At 45.0% G+C, this 18,967-nt stretch overlaps 1 protein-coding gene across 2 annotated transcripts in view; it reads right to left on the minus strand.

Moving 5' to 3' along the window:
• Positions 1-18,055: 18,055 nt before the first annotated feature.
• LOC119163098 (salivary peroxidase/catechol oxidase) overlaps positions 18,056-18,967 on the minus strand; it is a 186,440-nt gene continuing 185,528 nt past the window's right edge. For both annotated transcript variants that reach the window (XM_075874229.1, XM_037415031.2), the window contains exon 13: positions 18,056-18,273. The gene's annotated coding sequence lies outside the window, so the exon portion shown is untranslated. The remainder of the gene's footprint in view (positions 18,274-18,967) is intronic.

Here is an 18,967-nt window from a genome sequence, read left to right on the forward strand (position 1 = left end):
TACGTCCAGAACATTCGTCGGTGAAGAGAGAAGCCGTGGTCTTTTCGCGGGTGACGCAGTTTCAACATCTGGAACTGCGGCAATCAGTTTTCCCGGTCCGGCGATGAAGAGTGACGACGGATCGGTGATGGTGAGCGGCGTCGAGGCAATGGCGAGCGGTGGTTAACAGGAGCGTGATGGTCGGCGTATGATGACATCAGGTCGGTGTGCTGAGAACCTGCGAACGAAGGACGCGGTGGCACACAAGGGGCATGTTCGAAGCACTGGTGGTAGCCCTGGTGGTAGCTCTGGTGATAGACAGGCACGCACCGACGGCAGTATCGCGCTATGTGGCCAGGTAGGCCACAGGCAAAACATATTGGCTGATTGTCGAGTGTACGCCATTGTCCAATACTCTGGACAGAGCCTAGCTGAGTGAACAGAGGGATGGGTTGCAGCGTCACGGCTAATGGTAGTGACGTAAAAGTCTGAAAAGGTGGTCGAGCAGCAGCTTCAGCATAGTTTAGAGGTACATTCACCTCGGCACAGGCAACAGGGGTCGGCAACGGTGAGGTGTCGCGGGCAGATGGCAGAGCCACGCAAACTTGCTCCTGAATGACTTGGCGAATGTTTGCTGGCAGAGGTGACGGTGGTTGGCCGGCTGTTGATAGCATAGATAGCTGACGAGCGACCTCAGCACGAACTAGCTCTTTGATCTGCGATAGCAGTGACTGAAGGTCAGAGGTGGTAGTCAGGCTTGAGACGGTGTCATCCGGAACGTTAGGGGGTCGCGGGAAAAGACGCTGTCGTCGGAGCTTGTCGAAACTTTGACATAGCTCGATGAGCTCAGAGGCAGTGACAGGGTTCTTCGAGAGCAGCATATGAACGGCGTCGTAAGGAATGCCTTTCATGATGTGTCGTACCTTGCAAATTTCCGTCATCGTTGGGTCAACACACCAGCAGAGGTCGAGGATGTTCTCGATGTAGCTGGCAAATGCCTCAGAAGTTTGTTGGGACCGACTTCGTAGGCGTTGTTTTGCGCAATACTTGCGCACCCTAGGGCGCCCAAAAACAGCTGCGATGCATGTTTTGAAGATCGTTCAAGTGGGGATATCCGCCTCGTGGTTTCTGTATCACAGCTTGGCGACATCTATTAAATAAAACATCACGGTACCGAGCTTCACGGTATCGTCCAATTAGTTGGTAACGCTGGCTCGTTCATAGGATTCCAGCCAGTCCTCAACATCTGTCTCGTCAGTGCCGCCGAAGATGTCGGGTTCTCGCAAGAGCTGGGCCCCAGGACAGCCCCTGCGTGGCGAAGCCGTTGGGGGTGGGAAGACAGCGTCGTCAGGCATGATGAACGGCAGCTTTCGGCTACGCAGTTCCAGGGCCGGGGAAAACCGCAGCACTCTACACCAAAATACAATGTAAATGCAAGGTCAAAAGCAGTAGCAGCGTCGGGACAGAAGCAGCAAAAGCTGGCCGGGTATACGGGCAGCGTCACACCAGCAACCAGGCCGGCCTAGCTCGCGCCTCGCGCCAACGTGTCGATGTTGCTGCAGTAGTGAAAATTTCTCTTCAATACATAAGAAACTTCATCACAACACTAAGCGAAATGACACTGTAGCGAAAGTGCCGCTTTGACTCTGTTAAACGCAGCAATCTTTATTATTTAGGCTAGTGTTGCCAGCACACGAAGCGTTTTTTGGAGTTGCGAATAGAATCACGTGGCCGGTCGCCGATGGGTGGTGTTCCATTCGGCATACCACCCCAGTAGCGTCTCCCTTGTCATTCAACAGATAGCGCTGTTCCATAGAGATGCGTACAAACTGGAGTTGGATGACGATATACTAGAAGGCGCTGCACGAATTTTATGTCGTTATCGCCATTTTTCGTCTAGTTATCTAGACAGCACTGTCCCGTAGAGATACATGCAATATGGTGGTTGGGCGAATATACAATAGATGGCGTTGGAGGTGCAGCTGCACTTCGATTGGCTGCTGCACGGGGCGTTGATGGGTTCGAGTGCCATGAAGGGGCGATTGCTCCCATTATCTCTCACTCTTCTGGATTGTCGCCGCACGTTGAGGAGTGCGCTTGGCAGGTCGTGTTTGGTTGGACGCATGGATGAATGCACGGACAGACAAACGCACGGGTGGACGATGGATGCTGGGACGGACGGATGGACGAAACCACGGACGAAGGGGCGGACGCTTTGCCTCGCTCATCGTCATTCACTCCATAGATATGCTGCGATTTTTTTTTTTACAGTTCGGAAATTACTGTCTTTTGCGGAAAACACAAGCCTAACAGGCCGTATAGAGGACACGAAGCGCTGTATATTCTTTCCTGTTCTCTTCGTCTTGTTTTTTTCTCAAAAATAAAAGGGAAGATGAGATCATGCGACGCTGCTGACGAGTTATGACTGTGTTGACACGCTATGTTCTCACATGCAACGGCTACAATCTTCTCGGGAGGCTGACAAGGAGACCTCCAGGAGAATGAAGAGTGGGTACGTGTTACGGTTCCCTTTCAGTGATTTTTGGCCCTTGTATATCATCATCAACATCATCATGATCATCGTCATCATGATGATCGCCAGCCTGTCTACGCCCACTGCAGGACAAAGGTCTCTCCGATGTTCCACCAGTGGACTCAGTGCATTTCTTGCTGCGGCCACTTTATACCCGCAAACTTTCTAATCTCATCTGCCCCCCCCCCCCCCCCCTAACCTTCTGTTTCTCCCTCACCCGGTTGCCTTCTCTTGGAGTCCAGTGCGTTCTAGAAATTTACAGTTTCTACGGGTACATTAGGGGCCTCGAAGCCATAGAAAGTAGTGGGTAAAATCTCAGAAGGACGCGAAGAGATAATAATAATAATAATAATAATAATAATAATAATAATAATAATAATAATAATAATAATAATAATAATAATAATAATAATGGATTCCATGAAGCATCTCTTCAGAAAGTTAGCTAAGCAATCATTCAGCGTTTGCTACCAATCGCCTGGCGTTCTGTTTTCGTATGCTACTATTTTATATAGCATTGAGAAACACAGCCTAAGGAATCATGAAACAAAGTAGCGTCATTTCGACAATGACATGTAAAGGGAGACCGGGATGAGGCGATGAAGAAGGATCCAGTGCAAGCGATCTTTGTTTTCGGTGACGTCCGCTATCACGCGCTGGTATTTCCCGCAATTGTTCCGCGTCGCGGCTTTCCCTGGAACGTCGTTATTCAGCGGCATCACGTCCTATTTCTTGCGTTCACCAGCTTGTTCTTTTGATAACCCGTTGTGGTGGCCTATAGTGGTTATACTGATTGACTGGTGACCAGAAGGTCATACTACAGATCCCAGTTTTGACGATCCCATTTTCACTCGTGGCAATATGCTTGTTTACCGTGAGCATTCCACATTGAAGAACCCTAGGTGTGAACCCCATTGAGGAACCCCAGGATATTACCGGAGCCCTGCACCACGGCGTCTTCGGACGTAAAATTTGAACAATTACTACTACTCTCTGGAATTAAGCTCGTTTACCACATCCATTTTTTCATATCAATTCATTTTATGGAGATAGACGAATATGCGTTATTCTCACCATGTACCCGCACATTTAAGAAACAGCATTATTATCTTGCTAGGCGCTTTGCGCAGTATCAAAGTCTATTATGAGCCGTATGTCCAACTATCACGAGTGTACATGGTTTCCGACAAAATTAGACCACGTCTTTTACAGTATGCAGTCTTTCATTGATGTGAGGTCGCAAGGATTGGAGGTCACGACAGGCTCCAACGGTCAGGTGCGAATAAATTCACGCATCTCCACGAAGTATGTCATGACGGCTGACGAAGCTCTGGGTACTGTAACGACGAGTAGCTGTACGTGACCCGAGCATTGCCCCATATATTGTAAATTGAGTCACATAAAGTCTACATGGAGATGTAAATTTATTTCTGCTTCAAGTCGTGTTAAAAAATTCAAGGATGATATTCCTTGAAAGTAACTCGTAAAACCCGCCATTTCAGTTGTGTGAAATGCCATTTTTATATAGGTATTTGGTCGGGACATATAGGGCTCGAAGAGTGCCTTTATGTTACAGGTTTGCTTGAGGATCCTCAGCATCCAGGCCGGGGGTTCCAAAGTGCGTTCCGCAGGTGCCTTCTCAGGGTTCCGCGAGCCACTGATAAACTTTCCCTAGTTGTGTACTTGCCCACTGAGCTCACTTAGATGGCGATCACGAGGTGTGATTGATTCAGAAAACTTTCATTATTCACGCCGGAGCGTCAATAAGCTCATATCAGTGATTTAATTTTTATTGAAAATAAAAATGAAAAGAAAAAGTTTGCCTGGCAGGCGGGTCCCTTGGCTTTTAATGTAGCTTAGCCGGGGTTCATGGCCCTGATATGGCTGAAAACCCCTGATTGAAGCACATTTTAGTAGAAGCCCACTCATCAATACTGTTCTCGACAGTTTATTTTCACCGGCAACAGCATTCTGTTGCCTTATAATTAACCCGTATTCACGTTAAAGTAAAATTTTTTTGTGTTTCACGTATGTTTTGATAAAGCAGTGGTTCTATACCACGACCACAACTGAAGACAGAAATTAGGTGCTTCGCTTTTAATAAATAATTTTATACTAGCGTCACCATTCATACTTCGATATCTACAGCAACGAATCTCCAGTCGCAGCATCTTTTCGAGGCTGTAAAATGAAATATACAGAGCACATTGTTCTTAGTAGTATTACTAGCACTATAACAAGAAAGTTGTTCTTATATCCTTAAGTTGTTGTATTGCAAAGTGCGTCGACAAGTTATAAAAAAAATGAATTGATTGATTCATTTGTTGATTTACTGACATATTGATGAATTTATTGATAGATTTACTTCTTTAGTTACCTGTAATCTGGAACGAGTGAGTGATTACTAACCGTTTAATACTTTAAATCAAATAGCAACGGCAACAGCCCCCAAAAGTCACGCACGTCTCTCACAATGTGTCCGAAAAATAAACATTTAATTCCATGGGGTGCTCTGCGTACCTTTATAATAAGCCATATTCATATGGCCCCTTGCACTAATAAACCTAAAACTATCATTTAAACATTTCAGAACACGACACAGTAGTTTACGTAAGTGCTCGTTATGTTGCTATTATAAAACTATAGTGCCGAGTAACGTGGAAACACAGAAAGAAATAACAAAAACAAATTGCCACACGTAGGATCGCAAGTGTATAAGAATTGTCTCTGGGAATGAATTCCGAAATGAATAGGGCACTAATTCAAGAAACTGATTATGTATTGGTTGGTCTGTGCTGTTTTATGTAGTTCAACGTCCCAAAGTGAATCAGGTTACGAGAACATCCGCATTGAAGTGTTCTGAATAATGTCGACCACCTGGTGTTCTTTAACGGGCACTGAAATGCCGCAGTGCACGTGCCTCTACCATTTCACCTGTAACGAAATGCGACTGCCGCGGTTAGGATCGAACCAGTTCGGGGGTTGGTTCAGTGGCCGATAACCGTAATTACTGAGCCATTGTGGTGGATGACACCAGGCATACATTTCGCACAGAGGCTATTTATATGCCTGAAGATAAGAAAATAAAGATGTCGCTCTGCGTGGAAAATAAACAGAATAATCAACGTAAAGAAAGAAACGGTAGCAACACTAACTGTCGCACGCAAAAACGAAGAGGCTAGAAATATTGGTGAAGCTCGCACTGAAACAGCGACGCTGTACGATTCCGAAGACTAATATGTGTGCTTATAGGTTGGTTCTACGCACCAGCTAGGTGACCGACGTTGTTTCTGGATGCTCAGTACAAAAAGGTTTTAGCTAAACCACAGCCACGACATGGATGTCCGAGCTCTAGAGACATAAATGTACGCTGAAACTACGCGTTCGTAGTTTTAAAAAATATTTTATTTGAACAGTAATGAATGAGAAAACTTTGAGTCTTATATCGCGTGGCTTTTGTGACCACGTGCCTGCATACATACATGTGTGAACCGACGTTATTAAATATTTGTTGCGAGTCCGGCACCCATACTTGTTTTCTCATCATTTGGTGTCCCGTGTTTTTTGGTGTTTTTTTTTGCGCCGTTGTTAACTATATACGCCTTCGTAACTCTCATGCTGCGTTGCTTTGACGCATGCGCGTTTCAGCGCGTCCGGCGTCCCTCCGTCACGAAAAGAGGGATATGCAGTATTGTCTCAGTAACGATCGGCGCGAAATGCAGCATGTCGCATTTCGCACCGGTTGCCGTCGGGCCACGCCGACGGATGATGGTCATGCCTGGCGTCAGACCATAGAGTGCTCGCGTTTCGCTAACGTAGCGTCACTGTGCCCAGCGTGCGCACACGTCAACGCTACATGGGAGTATAATTGGCCCTTCGTCATGCGCTGGTGGTGGTTTTGCTAGCTTCATATATACCAAATTTGGTGTTATGCGACGTCAATGGATGAGGGAAGTACATGACTGGATTAATATGATAATCCTGACAAGCGTGTCATGCAAGAACATGACAACATACCATGCTCATAGCGTGCTCGCGGCCGTTTCGCTAGCTCCACATATGCTAAATTTGGTATAACGTGACGTGAATAGATGGCAAAAGTAAACGACACATCCAAACATTAATCTTGACACAGAAGTCATGTACGGCATCACTTACCTCAACCTCGTAACATTCCAAGTGACATATCAACATTTCTCAGTCGTGTTTCACATATTATCGATTCCCACTGTACGTTGGATCGGCCATTTTTTTGTGGTTTGTTGTATCCCGTCTTATCCGTGCGCCCATACCATAGTTCAGCTATTCGAGCAGTCGCCCCGCCGTGGTGGTCCAGTGATAAGGTACTCGGCTGCTGACCCGCAGGTCGCGGGATCGAAACCCGGCTGCGGCGGCTGCATTTCCGATGGAGGCGAAAATGTTGTAGGCCCGTGTGCTCAGATTTGGGTGCACGTTAAAGAACCCCAGGTGGTCGAAATTTCCGGAGCCTTCCACTACGGCGTCTCTCATAATCATATGGTGGTTTTGGAACGTTAAACCCCACATAGCTAGCTCGAGCAGTTTGCGTGTGGTGCACGGGTGCAGTCAAGGAATTGTTTGCGATCAACCCACTGATACTGCGAGCAGCACGCGAGAACTGTGGTCAAGGTCATTCACAAAAAGAAAGCGAGATTTTTGTAACGAGTGAGGCCGATGAAGGCCGTTTTCGTTCATGAAGTACTCTCACATCCACTGATAAAGCCACCGTCGCTTCCATCTTTTATATGTGATTGCGTGAAAGAAACTACTCTCTGACCCCGGTAATCTGTGTGAACATTTTTTTTCTCAACATACTGTACTTATTGGTCTCTGGCCTTAGACTCGGCTCATTCATTATACGCCAGATATCATGTATGTAGTATGTAGTGCTGTTGGTTTTTTGAAAACTTTAGTCATTCTTGAGATACTTCAACGTCGAATTTTTTGGTCTGCCTGTTTGTTGGCGTCTGTCCACCGTTTCAGCTACCCGGCGAAACTTCAACACTCGGCTTAACGCCGCCCGCCCATCTTGATGGGGTGGCTGCGTTTGTATTTGTGAACATTGTCTACGAACCACACAAATGATCCCGACGATGACAACAGGAACAACAGTTTCGACCTCTACTACTACTACTACTACTACTACTACTACTACTACTACTACTACTACTATTACTACTACTACTACTACTACTACTACTACTACTACTACTACAATGAAAACAATAACATGCAGGGAGTCTACACAGTCATCTGGACCGCCCGGCCATATTAATAAAACTCGTCCCGCAAATAGATTTTTTGCATGTTAGTAACCATACTTGCACACAGATTGTCTTGACCACTTTTATTTTTTTTATTATCCGGTTCTTAACTCAAGATCTATTTCATAGTGTCGGGATAGCCCTCTAGCTAGCCGCGCACCTTTGTGTGCTTTTATATATCAATAAAGCGAACAGGTAAAAAGGCAGGGAAATCACGACGCCCTACGCTTGGGCAACCGCAAGTACATCAATGCCAGCGAACACATAATCAACGACGTCAGGGTGCGTTCATCATGACTCGTTTTTTTTTTTTCTTGATCAATTCCCGAACCTCCGGGTCACTGCAACGAAACGGGTAAACACCAACGAAGAAACTACGGCCGATTTTTCAAACCCGTACTCGTGGCTCAGTGCAGTTTGTATCACAAGCATCCGGTGGTTCCGTGCCGATTACAAAAGACGCAGACTATCCCCGCGGGCGACCTTGAACTTTGCTGGAACGTTGCCGGCTGAATGTGTACACCCGCAATATGCGCGGCGCTGTAGCAAAGGACCTCGTCGCTTGGCCGGTCATCGCATGAGCACAGAGTACGCATACAACTACTTATTCATGCACACAAAGTCACGGTTATCGTTTATGCACATGCGATCCTGCAAAGTATGAGCCGGAGGAAAATCGGAGGGAGGTGAGGAGGTCACGTCAAAGTGCGGGCTTTTTTATGGCGTGCGGGTTTACCCGTGCGCGTCGGACATTGTTTCAAAAACAAACGCCAGTGGCTTGCTCAAGGGCGTAATTCCTTTGAATGCTTGGTTGTTCACGCTCATGGCTTACAGCTCACGAAAAACGGGGGCAAAGGAACGATGGCAACAAGGTCACTTAGGAGGGCCAATTTTTGAAGAAACAAAACAAAGAATAAATGAGAAAACTTATCATAAAACTAAGAAAGCATAAATGCCCCAAAGACATTAAATATTAACAGTCGTTAGCATTCAACCTCCCAATAACACTATTTGGACGTTTGAAAGACTCACTAGGGTTTTTCAACATGCAACTCCATAAGCACATGGGTTTCCGGCTTCTCGCCTTCGCCTTCACCGAAAATGCAGCCGCCGGCGTTGCAACTCCATCCCGCGACGTGCAGGTCAGCGGTCGGGCGCCATATCCACGACACTACCGAGGCGAGTGCCAATACATCTCAAGAAATAGCTGCTATTGTCCTCCATCGCAGGTCACGAGAATTGCGGATCCAAGACATTGGATTCCAAATCTGCGTTCGGCAGGCTGCCCTTACGTTTCAAAAGGAGAATATGTTGCTGGGCCTGTTGGTATATACTTGAAGAAACGAAAAAAACAACAATTAGCGACGTGTACACAAGAATAAATGACGACAGACACACGCTGGAGACACGATGCATGTCGTCTTCTATTTTCGTGTACGCGTCCCTTGGATGGTTTTTCTGTTTTTCCCGCTTGGAGGAATTGCACAATTTGTGAATTAGGTCAAACCCAGGCTGCGTTAAGTCAAAGGAACGGGGCGCCACATGTTGCGAAATCTAAGCTATGCGGGACGCGGCTCACACTGCGCACCCACCCATTCAGTTCCTGCGTCGTCTCGCTGGCGACCCGAGATGTTTCGGGGACCCACACTATATAGCTTTCTGTTTTAAGGTCTTCGGTCAACGCGAGTGCAAGAGACCACGGGTGGCTTGGGTATTGCGTATGTGCCCTGGTTGACAAATTTAATGAGCACCGTGCTGCTTCGGGCCCCCATTCCTAAACTCTCTACTTTTCCAGGATTTTCGACCGAAGTATTACTCAGCCTGACTCACTGATGCTCATGGCTTGATGGGAGTACGAGGGAGTTTGTATTCGAACTTTAGGTGCCTATATTCATTTTTTTTGGTCTTGACATGTGGCGCATACTTGCATGCAACAGACTGGAAGCTCACACCTCGAGGGAAAAGTTTCATGGCGTATACGACAGGCACGCTATGGTGAAGATGCCGTGGTTTGTGAAACATGTTCATCATACACTTATATACTCAGCTAATGAGGAAACCGTCAGACTGCCAAGGCGTAGGTGACTGGGTAATCAATATAGGGACAGAAAGAAATGCGCATTCATTAACGACCCTTTAGTTTGTTAATAAATGCTTCACAATAAATGTTTTAACCGAAAAAAGTACATTACAAAACGTGCCTTTACAACAATAACGTACATGAATAATAATAAAGTACAGACTAAGATGGGCCACAAGAAAGGACGACGTCAACTGAAGGGTCTTCCGAAACGGGGCGCCTTGCTGCGCGATGACAAGCCGTCCTTCTCAGTGAGGCCCTCGAAGACCAGGTGTGGGCCGTCCAGCTGGCCAGGGCCGTCGCCGAAGATCTCGTAAGATGTTTCTCGAACGATCTGTCCCTTGCAGCCCCGCCTCGGGCACAGTGACATTTGTTGGACAAACAAAGTTCATTGAACTCAACTCAACAACATGGCTAGAATCCCTGATTTAATGGTATCCGTGTGGTAGAACCGTGAGTGCCCTCTAGGGTGCACATAATAAAATAGTATGTATTGAAAGGTTTTGCAGCCTTGAGAAGGTGGTGGAGAAAATTAATGCATTATAGGAGAAAAAAAATGGCTTCCACTGTTTAAGAACAGGAATAAAAGAAAGTAATGTCATTGACATCATTGATTCCAAGACAGACGAAGTATGCAAAAGTAGCGAACTACAATCGAGAACGTTCATTATTATCTTTAGCGTAAAGAAATTGCAGTATACAAAAACACGAGGACACAGAACTTTCTTTGTTTGCTCGGGTTTTCTTTTTGTGTTTTGCGTTCAACCTAAACCTATGCACTACCTGCTCACCCACCCATCCGCAAGTAATTTTAAATAACCCCTTCAGTCATGAATCATGATACGCTGTCAGAAACGCGTCAGATTCGCATGGTATACTTTCAAGGCACTTAGTATTACACCCCAAGTAAGAAAATAGAGAACATCATTGTTTCGTGCGAGCTTTAGTAAAACCCTTTCAGTCACCGTGTGTACAAGTGTACACGCCAACTTCAATGGAACGTCACACACCTTGTGTTTCACAAATAGCTTGAAACTTGTGCACCTTTATTTCGGCCTCTTGAGTAGACAACTGGCGATCATTTAACCTCGTTGTGCTGCGTATTGCTGCAGAAGTGACTTTGCTGGATACACTACCATGTTCGACAATTTTTCGACGTGACGCGTTCCAGGAATAACGTGAAAAGTATTTTTTTTCTTCGCTGGAAACAAATAAAACCATAAAAAAATCAATGCTTGCATTTCGTGCCTAATAGTGGACTCTTTTATGCAAATACTGAAGCCGGCTGATGCTAGAATAATTAGCACACGTATGTGCGCGTATTCAACATCGAGTTTCAAACGACTCGATGAAATACGTGGCTCGTGACGTGCCATTGAATTTGGCGTGTACATGTGTACACACCCTCACCGAAAGGAAATTGCCGAAATGGGAGAAAAAATGCAGAAGCAAAGCATGGATCATCGTCTTTCTTAAGACGATGTGTCCCGTACTCTAAGAGACTCGATTCAGAATAAACGTGTAGCTCAGTGAGCGATTAGGTGCATTGTGAGGAGGAGCAGTGCTGGAATGTAGGCACTGGGCGCCATGACTTCTGAAAAGAAGCATACATTGCTGCATGTGCTTCGGTTACCCTGGAAGTCCCGGCCATATTTTCGATTCGGCACGTACTACAGACAAGCTCATTGGCTTCCTGTCAACTGCTCCAGTCTCGCATGCACCGCTTTTCGGTTTACAAGCCAGCCTGTTTAAACGACTGAGCTTTCTGAACTAATCAGCCGAAAACCTGTTTTGTTTTTTTGAACTGAACCTCTGTATGTGTCGGTTGCTCAACCGGAACGCAGCAAAAGAAGTGGTTAGAGTTAAGTGCTTTGCTGGTAAGTAAGGTGTCAAAAAAAAAAAAATCTGAGCACCACAGGAGCCAGAAAGAAACAAAAAAAAGAAAAGCAAGCTCGTTGCTTGGAGAAAATCAGCGCAGAAAAAACACAGTGGCGTAGAAGAAAGTGAAAACAGCTATACCGTGAAAGGATAAAAAAATTGAAAGTATTCAAGGATTTAACCTAGCACAAGAGCGACTTTTCGAAGTTATATAGAAAATGCTTCAATCTCAGCTGCAACGGCTCACTTACATACGGTTATGAATGTTCAATACTTGAACAAATCGACGGAAACAATGAAATAATGTTGAAAAAAAAAAACATTGCTCGCTTTGGTGGATGAGTGAATGGTAACTGGTGAGTTCGCCAGCCGCATCCACTTCAATGTTTCTGGGTGACGGCACTCATGCGAGGCTTATTGCTTATGCGTGTGCAAAATGCGCATATATTTCAGTAACCTGGTGAGTCAATGCGTGCCAAACAGGCCTTTCTTGAAACGTTAAATGGAAGGGTGCATTTTTAGACGAATTACATGACACGTATATATGAATAATTCGCAGGGCGCTCAGAGTGCGTCACATGTAATTATGCCTTCTAGAATCCTCAGCTAATGTGTTAGAAGTGTAGCGTATTGTATAAATGTGGCGTAATATATTTTTGCAACCTAGTGAAGGTAATAAAATGTTACTAGTGTGTTGACGTCATTTCGGTGATCATGTATGGCTCAAACTCTTCACTGCCAAAAAAATGCATTACACTGCTTGAAATCACGTCCGATTTCAGTCGCACCTGGCTGTCCGCAATGCTGGTTACGCACTGGTCTCATTTAATTGAATGCCTCACTCTCAGAAGGGACAATTTAGCAGCTAAAGTAATAAAGAAGCAAAGTAAACATTACTAATAATGAATGTAGAATGCTTAATTGAGTAATCAATAGAGAGAAACACTCTGTTCATTGGCCAGTTTCCACGTCAGCCTGTAGTGCGAGAAAGGATGTTCAGGTAAAACAAACTCTTGTCTTCACCATAAACCAAATGTTTGCACGCTAACCGGCTGTATGACACGCAACTTAGTTCATACGGCCGGAAATGTCTTTATCATCGACGCCGTACGAGCAATGACTGCTATCGATTCAAGAAAAGCAGAAGTTTAGCAAAAGATCAAAGTTCGAAATGAGTAGAAATCGTTGAAATGGGATTGTCACTGTATACAGCGTTTCCACAAACGCCCTCACAAGGAGAAATCCAGTATTGCTAATGTTGGCGGCAAAGATAATCCCTCTTTGTGGGTATTTCATCATGGCAGATAAGAGTGAAATGCACGAGTTTACATTAATGAAACACTCGTGATGCCCAGGGAAGCTGTCTCTTCCTAAGTGCGAAAACTTCATTAGTAGCTTGAAATTATGACGCATGCTCATTTTGGTAAGCATCACATAATTTCTTCTCTTATTATCCGTGTATTAGGTGAACATTACGCTCAGATAACGAGTAATGTTTTTTGTAGTTTAATCCCATTAAAAATACAATTGCAAATACTGGGAACAACCAACCCAACTGGAAGAAAACACGGCACAGGTGCGGCTCGATAATTACAAGATATGTATGTGGCCGCTGTTAACAAAAGTTGAAGGAGCTCTTTGGCTAAGCATCTGTTTTCAGTAGTATAACGTTGAGATTTTATCTCTAAATAACACAATATAAGTTAGTATCAGGAAGAGAGAGAGTGAATGGGGTATACTACAACGGACGAATTTTCTTATGTCTGATGTTGTCATCTGTGGTTATTGTAGCAGATATGAGAAGCTATACTACGTAAATTTGACGCAAAAAATTAATGACTCATCATGCGTTTTATGTTGTACGTACACACGCACACCCATTTTGAGAATGGCCAAATAGGTCGCATATTACACAGCAGTGCATACCGTGGTGTCCGCCTAAATGAAATCCGCATGCAGGAAATGAGATTCAGGTTCCGCATAACCCCATCATTCCACGCAGGCAGTCTGGATTACTTATAAACTAGCTCATTGAAAGCGCAGGTTTTGGACTGTTCCTTTGGGAGTCTGGTAGCAGATGGGTCTCCGGAGAATGGATTTCGAAGGTTTACAGCATGACGGCTGTGGTAAGAACTGTGATGAATGGCCCAAGGATTGCAATATCTTTTTAATGGCATAGTCCCAAGAACACCAGATATTGGTTTGAGTTAGAATTGGTTTTGTAAGTGGCTGATGTTTTTTCAGCTATTTCATTACCTTTTTGACATGGCTCAGCTATATTTTTTTTCTTTTAGGGCTACGAGGCTCTCTCATGCCACACTTAATCCTAATGCTTTTTTTAACACAAACGTGTTTTATGCCGGAGTTTTTAACGGCTCTGGCGCCTTACTTCCGTCACGGAAGTGAGGCTTAAAAATATATATACCAAACAATTGCGAGAAAATAACCAAAAGGCAAGTAGTAGCGCGGAATTTGACCAGTAACCTCTCAATTGTCAGCGCACCGTGCTAACCACTATTCCACAAAGCGCACGTTGTTTGGAGTGTTAACGGCAAGCCATTTATATAGACCGTCTACCATTGCATTCCTCAGAGCTTCGAAACTTAAGTACTTTTTAGTTAACAGTGGCGAGATTACACAGTTATCAGTGGCTCTCTGGGTTCTGATTTCCACATTTACGCAATTGCGAACGATGAGGACAGCCTGTACACTCTAAAAAAAAATCCAGCTCAATGGGGAAGTAACGTTAGCTTAAGCCCTCAAATCGTGTCGTTAGTCCACCAAAAGACCAAGTGTGGCGAAGAGCATGTAGTGTGCAAATTTGGAGGACTAACGAGAGAACGAACGGCTCACATACTCCCTCCGGTAGGGGCTGAAGGGATGAAAAGACGCTTTTTCTACAGCCCTTGCTGTGTGGACGGGTCAGCAGCCTTTCAAGGGTCTGCCTGTCGGTCAGGTGCGCCCCATTTTTCTGAAATTCACCCTTGTACTTTGTCGGGGTGATGGTAGCGCGAGGCGGAGGATGCAGAGGGGAATAATGTGGTGGCAATTGTATGTTCAGGGGTACAGTGAAGGGATGCTAAGGCTCCTCAGCCCGCTTACAGTTACGATGAAAAAAAAAAAAATAAAGCGAGAAAAGAATAATTTGTCGGGGCAGAATATACTACGCCGACCATTATAACGATTTAAAACGTAGTTCAATAAAGTTCACAATATTTACTAGCGGTAACAACGATGCAAGTCTGACGGACATTTCAGCGCGTATAATCTGTATTCATCCGCGCTGTACATCTTTGGAATCCCTCATATAGTCATGTAGTCAAGAGTGTGGCTCATGTTCGTCACTCGTGGTGATCTTTTTTGCTCCATGGAAATCGAGTGCCGCTTCATAGGCTATCAACGTAGCTGTGAAAGACATACTTTGTCACATGTTCAGGAATTATGGTCCCGCGTGTATTTGTGTTCCTGTGCAACGGCTGTTCAATGTACTGAACACAGCAGCTTTCCTGCGAAGAAATGGACACCCCAGCTTGCATGCAAGATTCCTTTGCGGATTCTTATGTGCAAAGCTTCAAGAATGGACGCCGTCACCAAGAAGTGTGATCGCCAATTTTTGGACTAGCTGGCTCGAGAAACCACATGCCTCGTCAATTTTCAAGGTAAGTTTTTTTTTTCATTTTCATCGCCTTGGCACATTACATTACAAATAATATGAAAGGTTAAAAAGCACTGTGCGCAGCCTGCTTTAGCATGTTTCATGAGCATGCATGTGACTGCGTAAATATTGGGAATTAGGTGATCAAGTCGTGGTCTTCAAGCCATTTTATTTTATAACTACGTTTTCTCGCATTTCTCACAGGTAAGAGGCAGACTGCAGCCGACAGCCATCCCTCCTGGTTTGCATGACACACTGGGTGGAAAAAATAAAGGTTTCTAGCTTTGAATTGGTGTCTGCAATTTTTCTTTCCTATACACATAGTTACGGATGTAATGCTGAGTAAAGCGTAGCTTACCTGAGCTATATCTTGTCAGTTGGGTAAAGATGGCCAGGTGAATGAATGGGGGACTAATCATTATTTCCTTGAAGAACTGTTCAAATTGATTAACAGTTTATCCCGAGGAAGTAACACTCCCTCTCCTAGGAATGATTTTTCGGGGTCAACAGTTAGTCCTTACGAAAGTAACATTTCCTCTGTTAGAGACCATTTCCGAAAATCAGTTGTTAGTCCTTAAATCAGTAACCATTAGTCCTCTCAGGAGCATTCCTTGGTCCTCTTGCAGTTGATTCTTCAAGGACTAACAGTTTATCCTCTTGCAGTTAGTCACCAAAAGGACAAATAGTTGTAGCAAATTCGTTGGTCCCCAAAAAGACTAACCTCCCTACTTCTTTTAGTCATTTTTTTCAGAGTGTACTTTTCATATCTTCACTGCAGCGAATACACATTGTTAAGAGCACAATTAGTGTGTTTCTACTTTTGTGGTTTGGTGTACCCGCTTGTGCGGTCGATGACAATTGAAGTGCTGGTCTCCACTGCACTAATTTGTGGACCTACTCACTCTTTCAGACGTGTCCCCCTTGCGCCAAATGCCACATCGGCAGCGTGGTAAGCTGCAGCAGTTGGCAACGGCTTATTGCAGAACCACAGTGTGTCACACTAAAATAGGCTTATCACAAAGTAACTATAGTGAACATAGTGCGCTATGAGTATCCGTGTTTTGCGGAACGTAACAACTGTAACGAAAAACACTGCGTCGTTATGAATGCTAGGCAGTGTATGACGAATGATTAGCACGAATGTTTCACCAGATTTGGTTTGGTTGATTTTGTTCTTTGTGTAGGAGTGAAGAGAATGAAGAGTTGTTGACGCTATTTTATTGTTGTTCATCCCACGATAATTTAAGGCTTTAGACTGAAGTGGGTTGTTGGGCACTGGGAGCCTTGAGAGAAGCATGGCAGGGCGAATGAAGTGGTGCAACAACTCACGCGGCCTACAGGGTGACGTTATGTTGTAACGCCACCCCATGTGGTCATAATTATGTCACTGATTGCAGGCACTTGTGACAACAACGTAACAGGACATCATGACGTCATCGCGTGGAATTATTGATTGGTCAAAGGTGGGAAGATAGTGGAGCTTGTGCAACACATGGTACGAGCAGTTGACTCTCGAAGACGAAATGAAGGGGCGTGACTTATACTGTAATACCAATTTCGCTAAAAAGTTGTGAGTCGATAAATGATACACCACAATGAAGAATAGCGTTCTACTTTGATTAAACCCGTGGAGCCCAAAATGAACAAACATTCGTAAAAAGAAAGCGAAGACGTTTGACGTGTTTTAAAACTGCCTGTCGACATGACGTGGCAAAAAAAAAAGGCCAGGCCTGTGCAGAACGCATGGAACAACAACAGAGAAAGGTGGACGAGCGGCCTTTCACAGCCTTTTCTAAACACCCGTTTGGTAACTGCTACAAGCACACTTGCAGGGTAACCACTACGCAACAAATAAGGAAGGAAGAAAAATAACTTTATTTTTGTCCTGCGGAACACGACAGGGTCACGCATCCACCTCAGTCCTACGTCTCAATGTTAATTTTTGTGATGTAGGCCGGCATTCAGTATGCTATCCTTCGTCATTCTTCGGAGAAACGTGGTGCCCGCTACGCAGATGCAAGGAATTCGGTGCAAACTTTTTATGCAGTGGCTTATGACGATGCAGAATTAGGCCTCAAGTGAGTCAGCGCTGCAGTTAATATGAGAAGAAGAACAACCTTTTGTAATATGTTGGAGCGTTAAACCAACGCACACGTTACGCAATTCGCATTGTGTGACGAAGGGCTGTTCCTTTGCTGTTCTAAAGCGCTTTATTACTCATACTAATGCGATTCCTTTCTCGACGTTAAGCCTGCGTACGTAAGGCAAGTTTACAACGAACCTTCAAACACCTGCGTTGCTCGGCGGTAGAATACTGGGCTTGCCACGCAGGGGACCTGGTTTTGAATCCCGCTGAGTCCGTCGTGTTTTTATTTATTAAGGCTCTTTTTTCTCCCTTTGTAAGCGATACTGGTTACGGACACCAGCAGCTGCAGCGGTGGACAAATACACGCAGGCGACCCTTGTTATGGTCTCATAAGAGCTTGCGCTGTGAAACATAAATCTAGGTTAGGGAAGTCATTCCACGCTACATAGTCAGACGGAGAGTACACAAACCTGAATGTCACTATTGGCTTTGATATACCGACACACCGAACCAGAAACATTTGTTAGAATTTGAGGGCTTTGCCAAGAAAGACGTCTCTCCATACACGCCTTGAATTGCTTTATTCTCGTATATTTCGTTTCCCGCCAAAGAGGAGAGACAGTGTGTGCTTGACGCCACCACAGCGATAATACCACCCGTGCACTGGCCGTCGTTCGATATGCAAGCGGAAAAGGCACTTCATTTTGCTTCCACAGGTTTCAGGCTGCGTCCGGTGTCGATGCTGATTTCGCCAAGTCTGTAGTGGTCGGGGCGTCGAACCTGTGAAAACAAAGCGTAATGTCTCTTATTGTCTTCAACCGATATGTACAAACTACACAGGAAGCGTTCGGCGAATAGCCGAAGCCGTGTGCTTTTCGGCGCTCCGCAGTAATGAAAGCGAACATGAATGTGAAAAGTTATTGAAGCTATACACGCGGAAAACTTTTATTGGCAATAAAGGGAAGGCTGCGCAACCCGACTGGGCATGTGTAACCACTGCTGAATATTGTACCACAACTACGTCCGTATTTTCCATGCGAAGATCATAAAAACACAACATCGCTTTATTTTCTACGGTGTGTAGTTTAGACGCAGCACACATCAATGACACTTTCATAACTATTTTCTTCATGCAGTGCCATTCAGCGTTTTTACAGTTTTGAAAACGTCTCTCAATGGTACGGAGCGTATGCTAGCGACACGCATTACGTGGTGAAAAGAACGAGGTGGCCGACCTAAGGGATGGAAGCCCGTCGAAGAAAGCGATATACACATTTACACGAGTGACGGTGAGAAAATCCCGAGCGTAGACACCATCCGGATCTTCGGCATGTTTATTGAAGCGAAGGGTGGCAACAGCACCGCTCTGCGGAAGATTGTCGCCAAGACTGACAACGCTTTTCGACTCGTCAAAAGAGTCTCCGGGAGACATAGAGGCCCTTAAGGAAGACAATTTGTTAAAGCTCATCAATGC

The sequence above is a fragment of the Rhipicephalus microplus genome, chromosome 9 (assembly GCF_043290135.1).
Source record: "Rhipicephalus microplus isolate Deutch F79 chromosome 9, USDA_Rmic, whole genome shotgun sequence".
NCBI classification, from domain to species: Eukaryota; Metazoa; Arthropoda; class Arachnida; order Ixodida; family Ixodidae; genus Rhipicephalus; species Rhipicephalus microplus.